The sequence below is a fragment of the Nematostella vectensis genome, chromosome 4 (assembly GCF_932526225.1).
Source record: "Nematostella vectensis chromosome 4, jaNemVect1.1, whole genome shotgun sequence".
Taxonomy (NCBI): domain Eukaryota; kingdom Metazoa; phylum Cnidaria; class Anthozoa; order Actiniaria; family Edwardsiidae; genus Nematostella; species Nematostella vectensis.
Genome location: NC_064037.1, coordinates 2,563,521 through 2,582,114, shown reverse-complemented (window position 1 = coordinate 2,582,114; position 18,594 = coordinate 2,563,521). Strand labels below are relative to the sequence as shown.

Below are 18,594 nucleotides of genomic sequence, written 5' to 3'. Positions count from 1 at the left end.
TCGCGTAGCGAGGTGTTGTACAAGTCTTTTACAACCGAAGCCAATTCAAAGGCAAACTCCTTAAGGATTACATTAGGGACCCCGTCAGGCCCGGCGGATTTTCTAGCTTGAACTGAGCGTAGCGCTCTATAGGCTTCGTAATCAGAAACAAGCAAGTTCTCGGGTATGTGTATGTCTTGCAGCGGAATATCGGCTAAGTTTTTCTTTGAGGCAGAGATTACATCTTTTGCTAGAGCTGTTGTAGGCGGAGTGAGATGTCAGGATTTTCCATGAAATAAAGTGTTCTATGTCGTTGTCTTTAAGGCTCCATATGTACTTGCTTAGTTCGGTCGAGTTTCTGTGTTTAGCGTGTCGGAATGAGGCGGTGTGGTTTCTATATCTTGTCTTGAATTCGTTCTCGGTTAGTCCTACGTAGGTTTCGGAGGTGTTGTTGTCCTTTCTTGTTACAGTAGCTTGGTAGATAACAGATGATTGGAGGCAGTTTCCGTCAAGGGGGCACGCGTTCTTTTGTCTGCAGTTGCATGTTTTGTTATTGGCGGTGGCGAGGGAGGTAGGGGCGTCTTCGGTTGTTATTGATGAGGCGATTATGCGTTTGTTGTGGCTGTCAATTATGTCAAATATGCATGTTTTTTCCTACAAACCAAGATATATCCCGCTCTACACCCATGTATTGAGCACTGTTATATGAACGCCTGCACTCACGCATCATATATATATATATATAATGCGGCTTCGGCAGCCGCACAATTGATGTCTCATCATAAAACACGGCTTAGATTGAAGGAAAGCAAAACCCGAAGAACAATCCTCATAGCAGTGGCCTGTACACCATCAAACTCATGTTCTTTGGCATCTACGAATTTTCTTAATGTTTCTGTATCGTCCATCCCTCCCCCTCCCCCCCCCCCCCCCAAAAAAAAAGGGAGCCCTGCTACGGCTCTGTACAGTTTCAAGAAGCCATAGTCCTAGAACACGTGTATCCTTTTGAGAGCTCCTCGTCGAGCCTGGAACCCAGTGATAAGAGCCACAGGCATCCCAACTGTGCCACCGAGGCACGCCGTGTGAGAGCAGAGAGAAAATTAGTATCAAGAGCTATCCTCCTCATAAAACGCCTTGTACCGCCTGTAAAGGCAACCATCAAAGTAGACAATGATTAAACGCTTCGTTGTAAAACCTTAAAATTACCCTTTAACGCACACAAACATCGCGGTGCATGAGCGTTGTGAAAAAAGCCTATTGCCGAGTTTTATTTTTTCTAGATTGGCCAAAGAGTTTTTGTTTCTTAAAATTACCAAAAAAAATTCTTTAGCCGTTTCTGAACATGAAATTATTGGATCGTAAGTCAAATTTTCTGGCAATGGTGTACAAATATAAGAAAATATTAGCCACTATTATTCCTCCTATAATAATTATTATGCTTTTTTCACGTTAAGGGCATATTAAAGGTTTAGCAAGTGAAAGGAATAATCCCTCGAGATTAAGGTCATTTTCCAGAACCCACACACCTTGCTCATGGCGATGGCGTGAAAAACAACATCTGGCCAACATCAAGCCAGGCCTTGAGGATAAGGGCTTTGTTTATTACTAGCGATCTCCTATCAAATTCAATGTTGAATTTGTGGAATACTTATTAAGTGCACCAGTCCCTTAGATTCAACTGAGGAGTTCCAAATAAGAAATTTCGAAATCGCTCAAAATTGGTTTAATGTTAGCCCCTGGTTCTCTTATCATGGTTAAAAAGTTTGAGTTACATACAATAAATATTTTTCGAGAAATTCCGAATTTACGATTTTGCCTATAAAATCGCCGATTTGGCGGCATTTTTCACCTTTCGTAAAAAATCGCAAAATATTCTTTAAATATACGCGGAATTAAAAATAGCGATACAGATCCTTAGAAAGGAGTTGATAAGGTATAAATCGAGTGGTTTCTTTACTTTTTCCGGCAAAAAAAAGTATATTTTATTGCTGTCTAAACATGTCCATAAAAAATATCGACTTGAATAATAGCTTAAATTAGGGGCTTATAAAACCGATGGTACATGGATTTTGGCAGAAATTTTGCACTTTGAGCAAACATTGGTGTTATTTCTTTCGATTCAGCAAATAAAAAATTGGGGGAATCAAATTCCCGAATTATAATGAAGCCGAACGCAACCCCATGTCGAGCTCAAATAACACGCGATTTTCTTGACAGCCGTCTTTATTAGATACACATACCTGTTTGTACAGGAGAAAAATCACAGAAAATAAACTCTACCCTTGCTGTATACTAATCTCAGATGCAGTATAATTGTCTTGGTTCATCCTTGGAAGTTACTGGAAGTCAATAAAGACATTACAATGAAAAATATTTGCTATTTTGTACAGACTTCAGTTCAGAACGCCTGCCGGAATGGCAAACTTTGAAGAATTTGTTTGGGTTTTAAAGTTTCTTTACGCTCAATTGAAGTAAAAGGTATTCAAGCACGTCAGTTCTTACCTTCTGCCAAGAGGTTTCTAGGGAAAAAGCCGATTTGTAAGATTAATTTCAATGCAAAGGTCAAGTACTACAACACGAGTCTGGTTTCAGATGACAACAACTGATCAGCGGTCTGCCAGATGAAAATGCGTGACTTTCCACAGGTATCCTAATCCCGATAAGAACATACCGTTTTGAGTCCTAGTCTTTCTTTATTAGAAAATCATATTTTAAAAAAGGCGATATCATGTCTTGTTTGTCTATTTTAAAAACATCTGATGATTTGGTAAAGAACTTAGGCGTAAGAGTAAAAATTGTATACGTTACGTTTATTTGCATATTAGTTGTGTGCGCATGAGCACTGCTTGATTACTGCAGAAATTTTTATCAATAATGGGAGCGGGTCTTTGTAAAATGAAGACAGGACCTACGCGGACCAGACCTCGGCGGACCGGGTTATTTTTTTTTTTTTTTAATACACAAACATATGTGAAGAAACCGTTTAGCTACTTAGTAATCCACACCACCCTATTTACCATCTTCCATAAGTCACCCCTTACTCAATTACTATTTTTACCTTTTGTTAGTTAATCATCAATGAACTTTGTACATATACTAGCTGTAACATGCCATTGTAACTCATTTATAACCTGAAGCTGAAAAAGGCAGGTATTGGCCAGCCGAAATATCGTTCTAAAAAACATAAATCTGCGTTGTTGTCGACTTTTTCTTTTAAAGGTTTTACCTTTTGCGTGGGAGTCCCTAGGGTAAATGTGCCGTTGTTGCTGGTCGCCGGTGGGACGGAGTTTCTTTTTCATTACGGACTTGCTCCAGGTGACTGAAGTAGTTTGAAAAACCGGTAGCTGGAAAATCGGCGACTACCGTGAGAATAGTGACTTTAAATGGGCTGCTTCGCTACTTTGTAGCAGGAGAAAACAAATATCACTCTGTCCAACCACTGATGAGCTGTCAGTTAACTCAATGTAAACTGTTGATTGCCGTTAGAACAGTAACCCTCTATGGGCTACTTCCCTTCTGCACAAGCACAATCGTAGATTGCCGTGAGAACATTAACTCGTTATTGGCTACTTTGCTTGATATAACAAGAACAACAACTGTGCAATGCCAACAAGACTGCCTGGAAAAGGGTTACAAAATCAGTTGGAGCTTGCGACAGATTGAATGAACATGTCAATGATTCCGATACAGACGACGATCTACTCCCCGTGTTTGAGGGGTAAAATAATACTTTCGCTAAACGAAAGATATAATGCTGATTGACATTGTTTTAATGCGAGGGATGTATTAGCCTGTGAGCTAGTCTGTACTTTTGCGCAAAGTCCGTAATGAAAAATCAATCTCCGTCGCATATCCCCCCCTCCCCACATACACACACACAAACATCGGAACACACATAAACTAATATAAGGAAAGCAGAGGTGCGCGATAAATAAGTCGAGTCTACGAAACGGGAAGTTGAGTTGAAATAGGGACTCCCCAAAATATGCCCGGGGGGGGGGGATGCAGGGTGTGCGCCCACAGCGGCCGAGGGTCCACTTTCGGTTCCCAATTGACGTGCTATTTGTAGACAAAACTATAAAGCATAAGCTAGATAACCCTGGTACGTAGCCAAATCCGACAATAAAAGTCCCGTGAAGATACTGCAAAGGCATAAAAAAATCCCTCTTTGTTCTTTCGGGGGTAGTCAGATTTCTATTAGAGAACTCATTTCACTCGTCGTCGCCTTACTCGTCCCCTCTCAGAACAGCCGAATTCCGAGCTACGGACAAGCAACCATTGCCTGGGCTACCTGTGATTACATTTGCGTTTCAAGAGTCACCTACGCGCGCGCTTAACAAATACTCCGGTCGTTAAATCATGATTCACTTACCAGCTCTAGCAAGAAGAAGTTCAAACTCAGTTTAAAGTTTAAGAACGCACTTTGAATTGCTCGAGCAATCGACACTAGGGCCACAAGGACCACCCACGCAAACAGCGTAATCACAGGTAGTCATGATCAAGAAAAATATCAAGCATCATCTGAATTACAATTTTATGCTTGCCTGATTTTATAAGAAGCAGCCTCATGTGATCTCTCTGTGTTGCCCTAAAGCCTTTTGTGGCTAACGGAGGTGTTACTGTAACAGGATGCCGCTTTGAGGGAGTGTGACAATTCTTTTAGCTTATGCCCTTATGTCAACGAAGCATGTTTGCTTGTGGTATTTGTGTTTTATTCTTCGATTGGTGTTTCCTACGGTATCTTTTTAAAATAATTTTGGCATCATTAATATGTTTTTTTATAGAATGAAGAACATAAAATAAGAAACAATCTAGAATAAAAACTGCAAGCCGACTAGTTGAACTATTCTTTATATCGGGTTTCCTTTGCAAATTCATGCATTCTCATCTGGTAGACCGCTGATCAGTTGTCATCTGAAACCAGACTCGTGTTCAAGTACAGTAGTAGGGAAATGGCGCAGCTGGCGCAACTTTTTGATCATCCCAAATTTCATTCCAAAATGGCGCAAAAGTCTCCGCACACCTCCGCCAAGCCTCGCGACCTGCGCATGCGCGAGCTTGCCAGGGATCTCCTACACGACCACGCCCACCTGTCAATCACTTTGTCACGTGACGACCACGCCCACCTGTCAATCACTTTGTCACGTGACGACCACGCCCACCTGTCAATCATTTTGTAAAAAACCTGTCAATCACTTTGTCACGTGACGGCCAAGCCCACCTGTCAATCATTTTGTAAAAAACCTGTCAATCATTTTATCGAAAACCTGTCAATCACTTTGTCACGTGACGGCCAAGCCCACCTGTCAATCATTTTGTAAAAAACCTGTCAATCATTTTGTTTAAAACCTGTCAATCACTTTGTCACGTGTCGCACCTAGAGGGAGCTCGAGGGGGCTAGCCTCTCAGCTTCACATCTAAAAAAAGCTTTTGAAAAGTGGTTTAAAGACATGGCTGGTTTGATAGAAATGGAGAACCTGAAGGTGAAAGATCTGAAAGCCCTCGCCAAGGAGCGGGGTATCCCAAGATATTACTGGATGCGGAGAGACGAGCTCGTCGGGGCGCTGACCAGCACTTCACCACCACCACCACCCCGACGGGTTCCTTTACCCAAACTTGTCAAAGGGCTGCCACGACCACCCCGCATTACCCCGTCCAACACGTCGGAGAGTATTCTCGACGGCCCGATACCTGAGATTAATGTCCCTATTCTAAAACCCTCCCAACCCCCACGGAGTTCCCGCGTCCAATCACTCAAGCATTTTGCAAACAGGGCGGCCAACTTGATCAAGAGCGAGTTAGACAAGTTTGCGGATTGGATACTATCTTATGTCCCTGAGCCCATCAAAAAGACCGTCAAAGAGGCTGCAGATAAACGGGTCGAACGTCTGAAGGAGAGGATTAAGCGTCTACACGAGGAGGTGGAAGATCGCTTCACACCCAAGGAACAACAGACGGCGTTGAAGGGGTATCTTAAAACCCACGGAATAGCCGGGCAGAGAGGTTACGACCCCAAGACATTCATCGCCAGAATCAAACCGAAAGTCTTAGAGCTCATCAGTCAACAAAAAAAGCCTATCAAAGTGAAGTTTATCTTTACTTGCGGGTTTATAAAAGAGGATCCGGCTACAGCTCAGATCGAAGAAGAACTGGGATATTTTCATACAGAAAAGCCCGAGATTGTGACAGAGTCGACTGATCTCTCTGATTTGTTCGATACGATGACAAATTATTTACTCGGATTAGTTGAGCTGTTCCAGAAGCAAGGCTCCGGATGGCAGTTTGACCAAGTGGAATACTTTGACATCAACATAGATCCCTTTGAACCGCTTTCTGGGTCTTCCTATATTCCGCTGCCGCCGAAACTAGCGTCTAAGAAGGCGATCATCAATGTTAAGAACGAGAATGATCACGAATGTTTCAAGTGGGCAGTAACCTCTGCTGTGTATCCTAGGGAGAAAGATCCTCAAAGGCTCAGTAAACAAATGATAGAGAACTCTGAGAAATTCGACTGGTCAGGGATAGAGTTCCCCATCTCACTAAAACAGATTGACAAGTTCGAGAAACAGAACCAGTATACGGTTAATGTGTTTGGATACGAAACCAAAATATATCCATTGAGAATCAGTGAGAAGGATCCAGATAATGCAATCAACTTACTTCTCATCTCGGATGATGAGACGAATCATTACTGCTGGATAAAGAATATGATGAGATTAGTATCTACTCAAATTGATGAGTTTCATCATACTCGTTTTTTATGCTGTAGATGTCTGAACTCGTTTCGGTGCAAACAATCATTAGAAAAACATTCTGAATGCTGCGGCAATCATGAAGCGGTTGGAATAGAGATGCCTAAGATAGATAAGGATGGAAATCTACCCCACATTAAATTCAAAAACTACAACAGAAAAATGCGTGTCCCCTTTGTTGTCTATGCCGACTTTGAGAGCTTCACAGAGAATATAGACACTTGCTCCCCAGATGGGAGTAAAAGCTTCACTAAGCAATACCAGAAACACAAACCGTCTGGTTTCTGCTATCTCATCAAGTGTTTCGACGGAGATATATCCCTATCCGAGCTTGTACGATACACAGCTGAATCTCCAGACGAAGATATCCCACAGCTTTTCGTAGAGTCTTTGGAGTCAGACATTAAGAAAATTTACGATAAGTTCAGGTTCCCTAAGAAGGTGAAAATGACTCCGAAGGACAAAATCGCCTATAACGACGCCACTCACTGCCACATCTGTGAGGGTGAATTAGGGGAAGACAAGGTTTTGGACCATTGCCACCTCACCGGAAAGTACAGAGGTGCTGCTCACAACGCATGCAACTTAGATCACAAAATTCCAAAGTTCTTTCCTGTTATCTTTCACAATCTGTCTGGGTACGACAGCCATCTATTTATCAAGAACCTTGGTACATCGGAAGGTAAAATAAACTGTATACCTAATAACGAGGAAAAGTATATTTCTTTCACAAAACAGATTGTAGTCGACAGTTTCACGAACAAGGAGGGCAACAAGATTGATGTTAAACGTGATATCAGATTTATTGACAGTTTCAGGTTTATGTCGGCCAGTCTCGACAGTCTAGTGGGTAATATGTCAAGGGAGTGCTTCAAAAACCTGGCGGAGTACTATGAGGGGGAGGAGCTCCAGCTGTTGTTGAGGAAGGGTGTTTTCCCTTACGACTGGTTCGACGGCTTTAGCAAGCTCGACGCAACACAGCTCCCACAGAGAGAGGCATTCCACTCCAAACTCAACGACACCGACATATCGGAGGAGGATCACCTGCACGCGCGGAGAGTGTGGGAGGTCTTTGGGATGGGGACCATGAGGGATTACCACAATCTGTACCTAGAGTCGGATGTGTTGCTTTTAGCTGACGTTTTCGAGAACTTTAGGGACGTTTGTCTCAAGAATTACGGTCTGGACCCCGCTTGGTACTACACAGCGCCAGGGTTGGCTTGGGATGCAGCGTTGAAGACCACCAAGGTGAGGCTAGAGCTTCTGACGGACTACGACATGTTGCTCATGATTGAGAAGGGCATCCGTGGGGGTGTCTCCATGATAAGCAACAGACATGGGGAGGCAAATAACCCTTACATGAAGGAGTATGACCCCGACCTACCCACAAAATATATCACCTACCTTGATGCTAACAATTTGTATGGCTGGGCGATGAGCAACCCTTTACCGACTCACGGTTTCAGGTGGATGGGTGACCAAGAGCTGTCAGGTTGGAGAGACCGCCCATGCATTCTGGAGGTTGACTTGGAGTACCCTCACCACCTACATGACTTACACAACGATTACCCACTAGCCCCGGAATCTATCGGGCTAGGCAATGTGGACAAATTGGTCCCCAACCTTAACGACAAGACAAAGTACGTTATCCACCATGAGACTCTGAGACTTTATGTGAGTTTTGGGCTAAAAGTCACCAAGATTCACAGGGGTGTCACTTTTGAGGAGTCTGCTTGGCTGGAGCCCTACATTGACTTGAACACCGATCTGAGAGCCAAGGCGACAAACGATTTTGAGAAAGATTTTTTCAAGTTAATGAACAACTCCGTCTTTGGTAAGACTATGGAGAACATTAGGAACAGGGTGGACATTCGGTTGGTGACGGACGAGAAGCAGGCCAAGAAGCTCATATCAAAGCCGAACTATCAACATCGCACCATCTTTTGCGAGAATCTAGCCGCCATCCACATGAAGAAGACAAAGCTGATCTTCAACAAGCCTGTCTACTTGGGCATGTCCATTCTGGACCTGAGTAAGACGCTCATGTACGATTTCCACTACAACTTCGTCAAGCCCAAGTACGGTGAGGATGCAAAGCTCTTATTCACTGATACTGACAGCCTGATGTATGAGATCGAGACGAAAGACTTTTACGAGGACATCAGCGGGGATGTGAGGTCCATGTTCGACACCAGCAACTTTCCGAAGGGTCACCCATCTGGTATTGAGGTGGGTGTGAACAAGAAAGTCATCGGAATGTTTAAAGATGAGGCTGGGGGTCAGCAAATCACAGAATTTGTAGGACTGAGGGCCAAACTTTACTCGTACAAGATGGATGAAGGTAAAGAAGAAAAGAAATGCAAGGGCGTCAAGAGAGCAGTCGTCAAGAAGAGCATCGGTTTCGATGACTACAAGGATTGCTTATTTGGTAAGAAACCTCAGATGAGACTTATGAATGTCATCAGAAGTCATAAGCATGATGTTTACACTGAAACGGTGAACAAGGTCGCTCTATCTCATGAGGATGATAAACGGGTCATCTGTGATGATGGTATTCACACCTTCGCTCACGGTCATTTCAGAACGCTATTAGGTGGTGGCTCTGTATCTTCAGGAACGACTTGAAGTTCTTCCCTAACGAACGACCTCCTTGGAGCGCCTTCGGAGAGGTAGTACAACACAGGCTGTCCAACTGAAACAACACTGCGTGATAGATCAAACACTTTTAAACTCCAAATAGGATCTGTGGCTCGTCTGCGTTCACCTCCTTCCTCTTCTCCAGGAGCTAATAGATATCTAACTCTAACCCCTGGTGGTAGTCTAACTTCATCAAGTCCAACAGGCCGCTTATACGTTGGAGGGTCAATATCAACCTCTTTCAAACCAATAGATTTTGCAGGCTCTTTGCCAGTAATTCTTATGGGTTGACTATTCAGAGTTTTCAAAACACCTGGCAATCGTTTCACCCAAACTCTGGACCGATCATCGCTAATCATTTCTTGAGCATACTGATGAGAAAACAACCTCTCCGCCAGTGTTCTATTGGCGCGTTCGACAAAAGCCTGTGCGCGATGGTTCCCAGCCTCGCTTCGCTGGATGGTGACACCCTTCTTTTTCATAATCTTCGTTACCTCTCCCCTAAATTCTGTCCCCGGATCGACAATCACCGTATGGGGCCATTTAAGTTTTCTGGAGTATATCTTTTCAAACCCTTTAGCAATTCCACTCGAATCCTTGGTAGTCAGTGCTTCTGCATCTTTATATCTCGAGGCAATATCAATCACGACCAACGCGTAACGGTAGGTTTTTCTGCCTACGTTATCGTGGGGCATAAACAACAGATCGGCTTGGTGAATCTGATTAGGTTTATTCACAGTCCAATGCGGTCTGGGGACATACTTTGGAGCTGGGAGATAGATCTGCCACAACGCCTGTTTTTCAAGCCACTTCTTAGCCTCGGCTTCACTGACTTTAGCGGCACTAGCTAACTTAGAAATAGCTGAATACCCTTTCCAGTATCCATCGGTGGAATAGTATATTTTTGATAACCTGCTTTCGTTACTCATTTAAAGATTATCTCTCTTTTCTTAAAATAAAAGATGGCACAAGCGATATCAGAAAAAATTAACCCAAACAGGGTCCCACGGGAACCCTTCGGCCTGAAAGCGGAATCGTCGCTGAATCGGATTACATTCAATCCCTCATCGGCGAGTCCTGGAGAAACCCTCTATATAAATATTCCAAAACTTGCTGAAAATGTAGTGATTGTTCCAGGTAGTGTATCCTTACTATTCGACTTAAACGTCACAGGACACGCGAATAATACTCTCGTCAACAACGTTGGCCGGAACCTAGTGTCAAGGCTCAAGATTCTTTTCGGTGGAGAAACACTACAGGATACTCAAAGATACGATCTCTTCCAAACCTATCACGACTTATACTTACAAGCTGAAGATCGTGAGGATAGAATAAAACAAGGTATCTCCTCTGAAAACATGAGGAAGCTCAGGACAAATGCGGGTGACAAAGCGACATCAGATGCTAAGGAAGTAGCTCTTGCAGCAGTTCACAACACCAAGTACTGCATTCCACTCGACCATCCTATTCTCGGCGAGCATGGGGTCTTTTATCCAAAGGCGTTACCTCATCCGCTAATCTTTGAAATTACTCTAGCCCCAGTTTCCGACGTCGTTGTTTATGCTGACACGGTCAAGACTCCAACGTACACAATCACAAACCTCGAGTTGGAATATGCTTGCATCTCAAGTGAATATTTGGCTCGTGAGGCGTTGTCGGCTTATCAGGTTGGTAGAGGATTCTTTTACGAGAACGTCATTCTCCACAAAACGTTCACCATCTCCAAACCTAATGATGGTGTCATAAACGAGCACATTAATCTGCCGAGGAGGTCAATGACAGGGATATTGTGCCTGTTCACAGAGAGCTACACAGGAGGAGCAAGGGATTCCGAAAAGTTTGTCAATCCAAGTATCACATCGATCAACATTAATGTGGATGGCATGCCAAACCGTCTCTACTCCAAGGGGATGACACCGCCGGACCTCTGGGAGTCGGTAAAGAAACGTTTCGGTAGAGAGGGTGTTAAGCAAAAGGATTTTTACGCTAATAACAAGTTTGCTCTGTGGGTCGACTTGAGGGCACATCCAGATAACAGCATTCACGGAGGAGTAGGGAATAGTAGTTAGGTAGAGAGTAGAGAGTAGGGAGTAGTAGGGAAATGGCGCAGCTGGCGCAACTTTTTGATCATCCCAAATTTCATTCCAAAATGGCGCAAAAGTCTCCGCACACCTCCGCCAAGCCTCGCGACCTGCGCATGCGCGAGCTTGCCAGGGATCTCCTACACGACCACGCCCACCTGTCAATCACTTTGTCACGTGACGACCACGCCCACCTGTCAATCACTTTGTCACGTGACGACCACGCCCACCTGTCAATCATTTTGTAAAAAACCTGTCAATCACTTTGTCACGTGACGGCCAAGCCCACCTGTCAATCATTTTGTAAAAAACCTGTCAATCATTTTATCGAAAACCTGTCAATCACTTTGTCACGTGACGGCCAAGCCCACCTGTCAATCATTTTGTAAAAAACCTGTCAATCATTTTGTTTAAAACCTGTCAATCACTTTGTCACGTGTCGCACCTAGAGGGAGCTCGAGGGGGCTAGCCTCTCAGCTTCACATCTAAAAAAAGCTTTTGAAAAGTGGTTTAAAGACATGGCTGGTTTGATAGAAATGGAGAACCTGAAGGTGAAAGATCTGAAAGCCCTCGCCAAGGAGCGGGGTATCCCAAGATATTACTGGATGCGGAGAGACGAGCTCGTCGGGGCGCTGACCAGCACTTCACCACCACCACCACCCCGACGGGTTCCTTTACCCAAACTTGTCAAAGGGCTGCCACGACCACCCCGCATTACCCCGTCCAACACGTCGGAGAGTATTCTCGACGGCCCGATACCTGAGATTAATGTCCCTATTCTAAAACCCTCCCAACCCCCACGGAGTTCCCGCGTCCAATCACTCAAGCATTTTGCAAACAGGGCGGCCAACTTGATCAAGAGCGAGTTAGACAAGTTTGCGGATTGGATACTATCTTATGTCCCTGAGCCCATCAAAAAGACCGTCAAAGAGGCTGCAGATAAACGGGTCGAACGTCTGAAGGAGAGGATTAAGCGTCTACACGAGGAGGTGGAAGATCGCTTCACACCCAAGGAACAACAGACGGCGTTGAAGGGGTATCTTAAAACCCACGGAATAGCCGGGCAGAGAGGTTACGACCCCAAGACATTCATCGCCAGAATCAAACCGAAAGTCTTAGAGCTCATCAGTCAACAAAAAAAGCCTATCAAAGTGAAGTTTATCTTTACTTGCGGGTTTATAAAAGAGGATCCGGCTACAGCTCAGATCGAAGAAGAACTGGGATATTTTCATACAGAAAAGCCCGAGATTGTGACAGAGTCGACTGATCTCTCTGATTTGTTCGATACGATGACAAATTATTTACTCGGATTAGTTGAGCTGTTCCAGAAGCAAGGCTCCGGATGGCAGTTTGACCAAGTGGAATACTTTGACATCAACATAGATCCCTTTGAACCGCTTTCTGGGTCTTCCTATATTCCGCTGCCGCCGAAACTAGCGTCTAAGAAGGCGATCATCAATGTTAAGAACGAGAATGATCACGAATGTTTCAAGTGGGCAGTAACCTCTGCTGTGTATCCTAGGGAGAAAGATCCTCAAAGGCTCAGTAAACAAATGATAGAGAACTCTGAGAAATTCGACTGGTCAGGGATAGAGTTCCCCATCTCACTAAAACAGATTGACAAGTTCGAGAAACAGAACCAGTATACGGTTAATGTGTTTGGATACGAAACCAAAATATATCCATTGAGAATCAGTGAGAAGGATCCAGATAATGCAATCAACTTACTTCTCATCTCGGATGATGAGACGAATCATTACTGCTGGATAAAGAATATGATGAGATTAGTATCTACTCAAATTGATGAGTTTCATCATACTCGTTTTTTATGCTGTAGATGTCTGAACTCGTTTCGGTGCAAACAATCATTAGAAAAACATTCTGAATGCTGCGGCAATCATGAAGCGGTTGGAATAGAGATGCCTAAGATAGATAAGGATGGAAATCTACCCCACATTAAATTCAAAAACTACAACAGAAAAATGCGTGTCCCCTTTGTTGTCTATGCCGACTTTGAGAGCTTCACAGAGAATATAGACACTTGCTCCCCAGATGGGAGTAAAAGCTTCACTAAGCAATACCAGAAACACAAACCGTCTGGTTTCTGCTATCTCATCAAGTGTTTCGACGGAGATATATCCCTATCCGAGCTTGTACGATACACAGCTGAATCTCCAGACGAAGATATCCCACAGCTTTTCGTAGAGTCTTTGGAGTCAGACATTAAGAAAATTTACGATAAGTTCAGGTTCCCTAAGAAGGTGAAAATGACTCCGAAGGACAAAATCGCCTATAACGACGCCACTCACTGCCACATCTGTGAGGGTGAATTAGGGGAAGACAAGGTTTTGGACCATTGCCACCTCACCGGAAAGTACAGAGGTGCTGCTCACAACGCATGCAACTTAGATCACAAAATTCCAAAGTTCTTTCCTGTTATCTTTCACAATCTGTCTGGGTACGACAGCCATCTATTTATCAAGAACCTTGGTACATCGGAAGGTAAAATAAACTGTATACCTAATAACGAGGAAAAGTATATTTCTTTCACAAAACAGATTGTAGTCGACAGTTTCACGAACAAGGAGGGCAACAAGATTGATGTTAAACGTGATATCAGATTTATTGACAGTTTCAGGTTTATGTCGGCCAGTCTCGACAGTCTAGTGGGTAATATGTCAAGGGAGTGCTTCAAAAACCTGGCGGAGTACTATGAGGGGGAGGAGCTCCAGCTGTTGTTGAGGAAGGGTGTTTTCCCTTACGACTGGTTCGACGGCTTTAGCAAGCTCGACGCAACACAGCTCCCACAGAGAGAGGCATTCCACTCCAAACTCAACGACACCGACATATCGGAGGAGGATCACCTGCACGCGCGGAGAGTGTGGGAGGTCTTTGGGATGGGGACCATGAGGGATTACCACAATCTGTACCTAGAGTCGGATGTGTTGCTTTTAGCTGACGTTTTCGAGAACTTTAGGGACGTTTGTCTCAAGAATTACGGTCTGGACCCCGCTTGGTACTACACAGCGCCAGGGTTGGCTTGGGATGCAGCGTTGAAGACCACCAAGGTGAGGCTAGAGCTTCTGACGGACTACGACATGTTGCTCATGATTGAGAAGGGCATCCGTGGGGGTGTCTCCATGATAAGCAACAGACATGGGGAGGCAAATAACCCTTACATGAAGGAGTATGACCCCGACCTACCCACAAAATATATCACCTACCTTGATGCTAACAATTTGTATGGCTGGGCGATGAGCAACCCTTTACCGACTCACGGTTTCAGGTGGATGGGTGACCAAGAGCTGTCAGGTTGGAGAGACCGCCCATGCATTCTGGAGGTTGACTTGGAGTACCCTCACCACCTACATGACTTACACAACGATTACCCACTAGCCCCGGAATCTATCGGGCTAGGCAATGTGGACAAATTGGTCCCCAACCTTAACGACAAGACAAAGTACGTTATCCACCATGAGACTCTGAGACTTTATGTGAGTTTTGGGCTAAAAGTCACCAAGATTCACAGGGGTGTCACTTTTGAGGAGTCTGCTTGGCTGGAGCCCTACATTGACTTGAACACCGATCTGAGAGCCAAGGCGACAAACGATTTTGAGAAAGATTTTTTCAAGTTAATGAACAACTCCGTCTTTGGTAAGACTATGGAGAACATTAGGAACAGGGTGGACATTCGGTTGGTGACGGACGAGAAGCAGGCCAAGAAGCTCATATCAAAGCCGAACTATCAACATCGCACCATCTTTTGCGAGAATCTAGCCGCCATCCACATGAAGAAGACAAAGCTGATCTTCAACAAGCCTGTCTACTTGGGCATGTCCATTCTGGACCTGAGTAAGACGCTCATGTACGATTTCCACTACAACTTCGTCAAGCCCAAGTACGGTGAGGATGCAAAGCTCTTATTCACTGATACTGACAGCCTGATGTATGAGATCGAGACGAAAGACTTTTACGAGGACATCAGCGGGGATGTGAGGTCCATGTTCGACACCAGCAACTTTCCGAAGGGTCACCCATCTGGTATTGAGGTGGGTGTGAACAAGAAAGTCATCGGAATGTTTAAAGATGAGGCTGGGGGTCAGCAAATCACAGAATTTGTAGGACTGAGGGCCAAACTTTACTCGTACAAGATGGATGAAGGTAAAGAAGAAAAGAAATGCAAGGGCGTCAAGAGAGCAGTCGTCAAGAAGAGCATCGGTTTCGATGACTACAAGGATTGCTTATTTGGTAAGAAACCTCAGATGAGACTTATGAATGTCATCAGAAGTCATAAGCATGATGTTTACACTGAAACGGTGAACAAGGTCGCTCTATCTCATGAGGATGATAAACGGGTCATCTGTGATGATGGTATTCACACCTTCGCTCACGGTCATTTCAGAACGCTATTAGGTGGTGGCTCTGTATCTTCAGGAACGACTTGAAGTTCTTCCCTAACGAACGACCTCCTTGGAGCGCCTTCGGAGAGGTAGTACAACACAGGCTGTCCAACTGAAACAACACTGCGTGATAGATCAAACACTTTTAAACTCCAAATAGGATCTGTGGCTCGTCTGCGTTCACCTCCTTCCTCTTCTCCAGGAGCTAATAGATATCTAACTCTAACCCCTGGTGGTAGTCTAACTTCATCAAGTCCAACAGGCCGCTTATACGTTGGAGGGTCAATATCAACCTCTTTCAAACCAATAGATTTTGCAGGCTCTTTGCCAGTAATTCTTATGGGTTGACTATTCAGAGTTTTCAAAACACCTGGCAATCGTTTCACCCAAACTCTGGACCGATCATCGCTAATCATTTCTTGAGCATACTGATGAGAAAACAACCTCTCCGCCAGTGTTCTATTGGCGCGTTCGACAAAAGCCTGTGCGCGATGGTTCCCAGCCTCGCTTCGCTGGATGGTGACACCCTTCTTTTTCATAATCTTCGTTACCTCTCCCCTAAATTCTGTCCCCGGATCGACAATCACCGTATGGGGCCATTTAAGTTTTCTGGAGTATATCTTTTCAAACCCTTTAGCAATTCCACTCGAATCCTTGGTAGTCAGTGCTTCTGCATCTTTATATCTCGAGGCAATATCAATCACGACCAACGCGTAACGGTAGGTTTTTCTGCCTACGTTATCGTGGGGCATAAACAACAGATCGGCTTGGTGAATCTGATTAGGTTTATTCACAGTCCAATGCGGTCTGGGGACATACTTTGGAGCTGGGAGATAGATCTGCCACAACGCCTGTTTTTCAAGCCACTTCTTAGCCTCGGCTTCACTGACTTTAGCGGCACTAGCTAACTTAGAAATAGCTGAATACCCTTTCCAGTATCCATCGGTGGAATAGTATATTTTTGATAACCTGCTTTCGTTACTCATTTAAAGATTATCTCTCTTTTCTTAAAATAAAAGATGGCACAAGCGATATCAGAAAAAATTAACCCAAACAGGGTCCCACGGGAACCCTTCGGCCTGAAAGCGGAATCGTCGCTGAATCGGATTACATTCAATCCCTCATCGGCGAGTCCTGGAGAAACCCTCTATATAAATATTCCAAAACTTGCTGAAAATGTAGTGATTGTTCCAGGTAGTGTATCCTTACTATTCGACTTAAACGTCACAGGACACGCGAATAATACTCTCGTCAACAACGTTGGCCGGAACCTAGTGTCAAGGCTCAAGATTCTTTTCGGTGGAGAAACACTACAGGATACTCAAAGATACGATCTCTTCCAAACCTATCACGACTTATACTTACAAGCTGAAGATCGTGAGGATAGAATAAAACAAGGTATCTCCTCTGAAAACATGAGGAAGCTCAGGACAAATGCGGGTGACAAAGCGACATCAGATGCTAAGGAAGTAGCTCTTGCAGCAGTTCACAACACCAAGTACTGCATTCCACTCGACCATCCTATTCTCGGCGAGCATGGGGTCTTTTATCCAAAGGCGTTACCTCATCCGCTAATCTTTGAAATTACTCTAGCCCCAGTTTCCGACGTCGTTGTTTATGCTGACACGGTCAAGACTCCAACGTACACAATCACAAACCTCGAGTTGGAATATGCTTGCATCTCAAGTGAATATTTGGCTCGTGAGGCGTTGTCGGCTTATCAGGTTGGTAGAGGATTCTTTTACGAGAACGTCATTCTCCACAAAACGTTCACCATCTCCAAACCTAATGATGGTGTCATAAACGAGCACATTAATCTGCCGAGGAGGTCAATGACAGGGATATTGTGCCTGTTCACAGAGAGCTACACAGGAGGAGCAAGGGATTCCGAAAAGTTTGTCAATCCAAGTATCACATCGATCAACATTAATGTGGATGGCATGCCAAACCGTCTCTACTCCAAGGGGATGACACCGCCGGACCTCTGGGAGTCGGTAAAGAAACGTTTCGGTAGAGAGGGTGTTAAGCAAAAGGATTTTTACGCTAATAACAAGTTTGCTCTGTGGGTCGACTTGAGGGCACATCCAGATAACAGCATTCACGGAGGAGGTCTGGTCTTGAACAACACGCGGGACGGAGTAAAACTAGAAATGAAACGAAAAGTTGGAGGAACGGGAAACATCACCTGCTACATGTTTGTAGTAGCCGACGCGTTGATGGAGGTTATGAACTCGAATTTGAGAGCAATCATGTATTAAAAAGGACTTGTGTGATAATACAAAAAGAATGGAAGAATTACGGGAAAAAGTTCCTTTTCATTGTATTATCACAGGACCTACTAATTGTGGGAAGACAAAGTACCTCACGGAACAGCTCCGAGGGCCGTTCCGGCATGTGTTTGAATACATTGTGTTGATTTGTCCGACTTATGCGAAAAACAAGTCCTATCGTAGATTTGCTCACGGAGATAAACGTTTCTTGGTATTATCGCCGGATGCTAGTAACACCGATGAGATTAACGAGTTACTAACAGATTGTGCGGTGCTATTTTCTGGTACAAATACGTTACTCGTTTTGGATGACTGTGCTGTATCGAAAGATCTAAAGCAACGCTCGAACAAGTTTATCAATTTAGCGTTCTCAGGGAGACACGAAGGATTATCAGTGTGGGTATTGACGCAACAATTAACATCCATAGCAAAGCCCTTCCGTGATAACGTCGCCTGTGTGGTTACATTCCATAAT

General features: G+C 44.3%; 1 protein-coding gene and 1 long non-coding RNA gene across 3 annotated transcripts in view; one reads left to right on the top strand and one right to left on the bottom strand.

Moving 5' to 3' along the window:
* Window positions 1–18,594, top strand: part of LOC5511595 (rabankyrin-5) — a 68,401-nt gene that overhangs the window by 20,550 nt on the left and 29,257 nt on the right. The gene's annotated exons all lie outside the window — the stretch shown is intronic.
* LOC125561843 lies at window positions 2,185–2,977 on the bottom strand. The gene is made up of 2 exons (XR_007307536.1): window positions 2,482–2,977; window positions 2,185–2,318 (listed from the first exon to the last, which is right to left on the bottom strand). It is a non-coding gene; the product is annotated as an uncharacterized LOC125561843 (long non-coding RNA).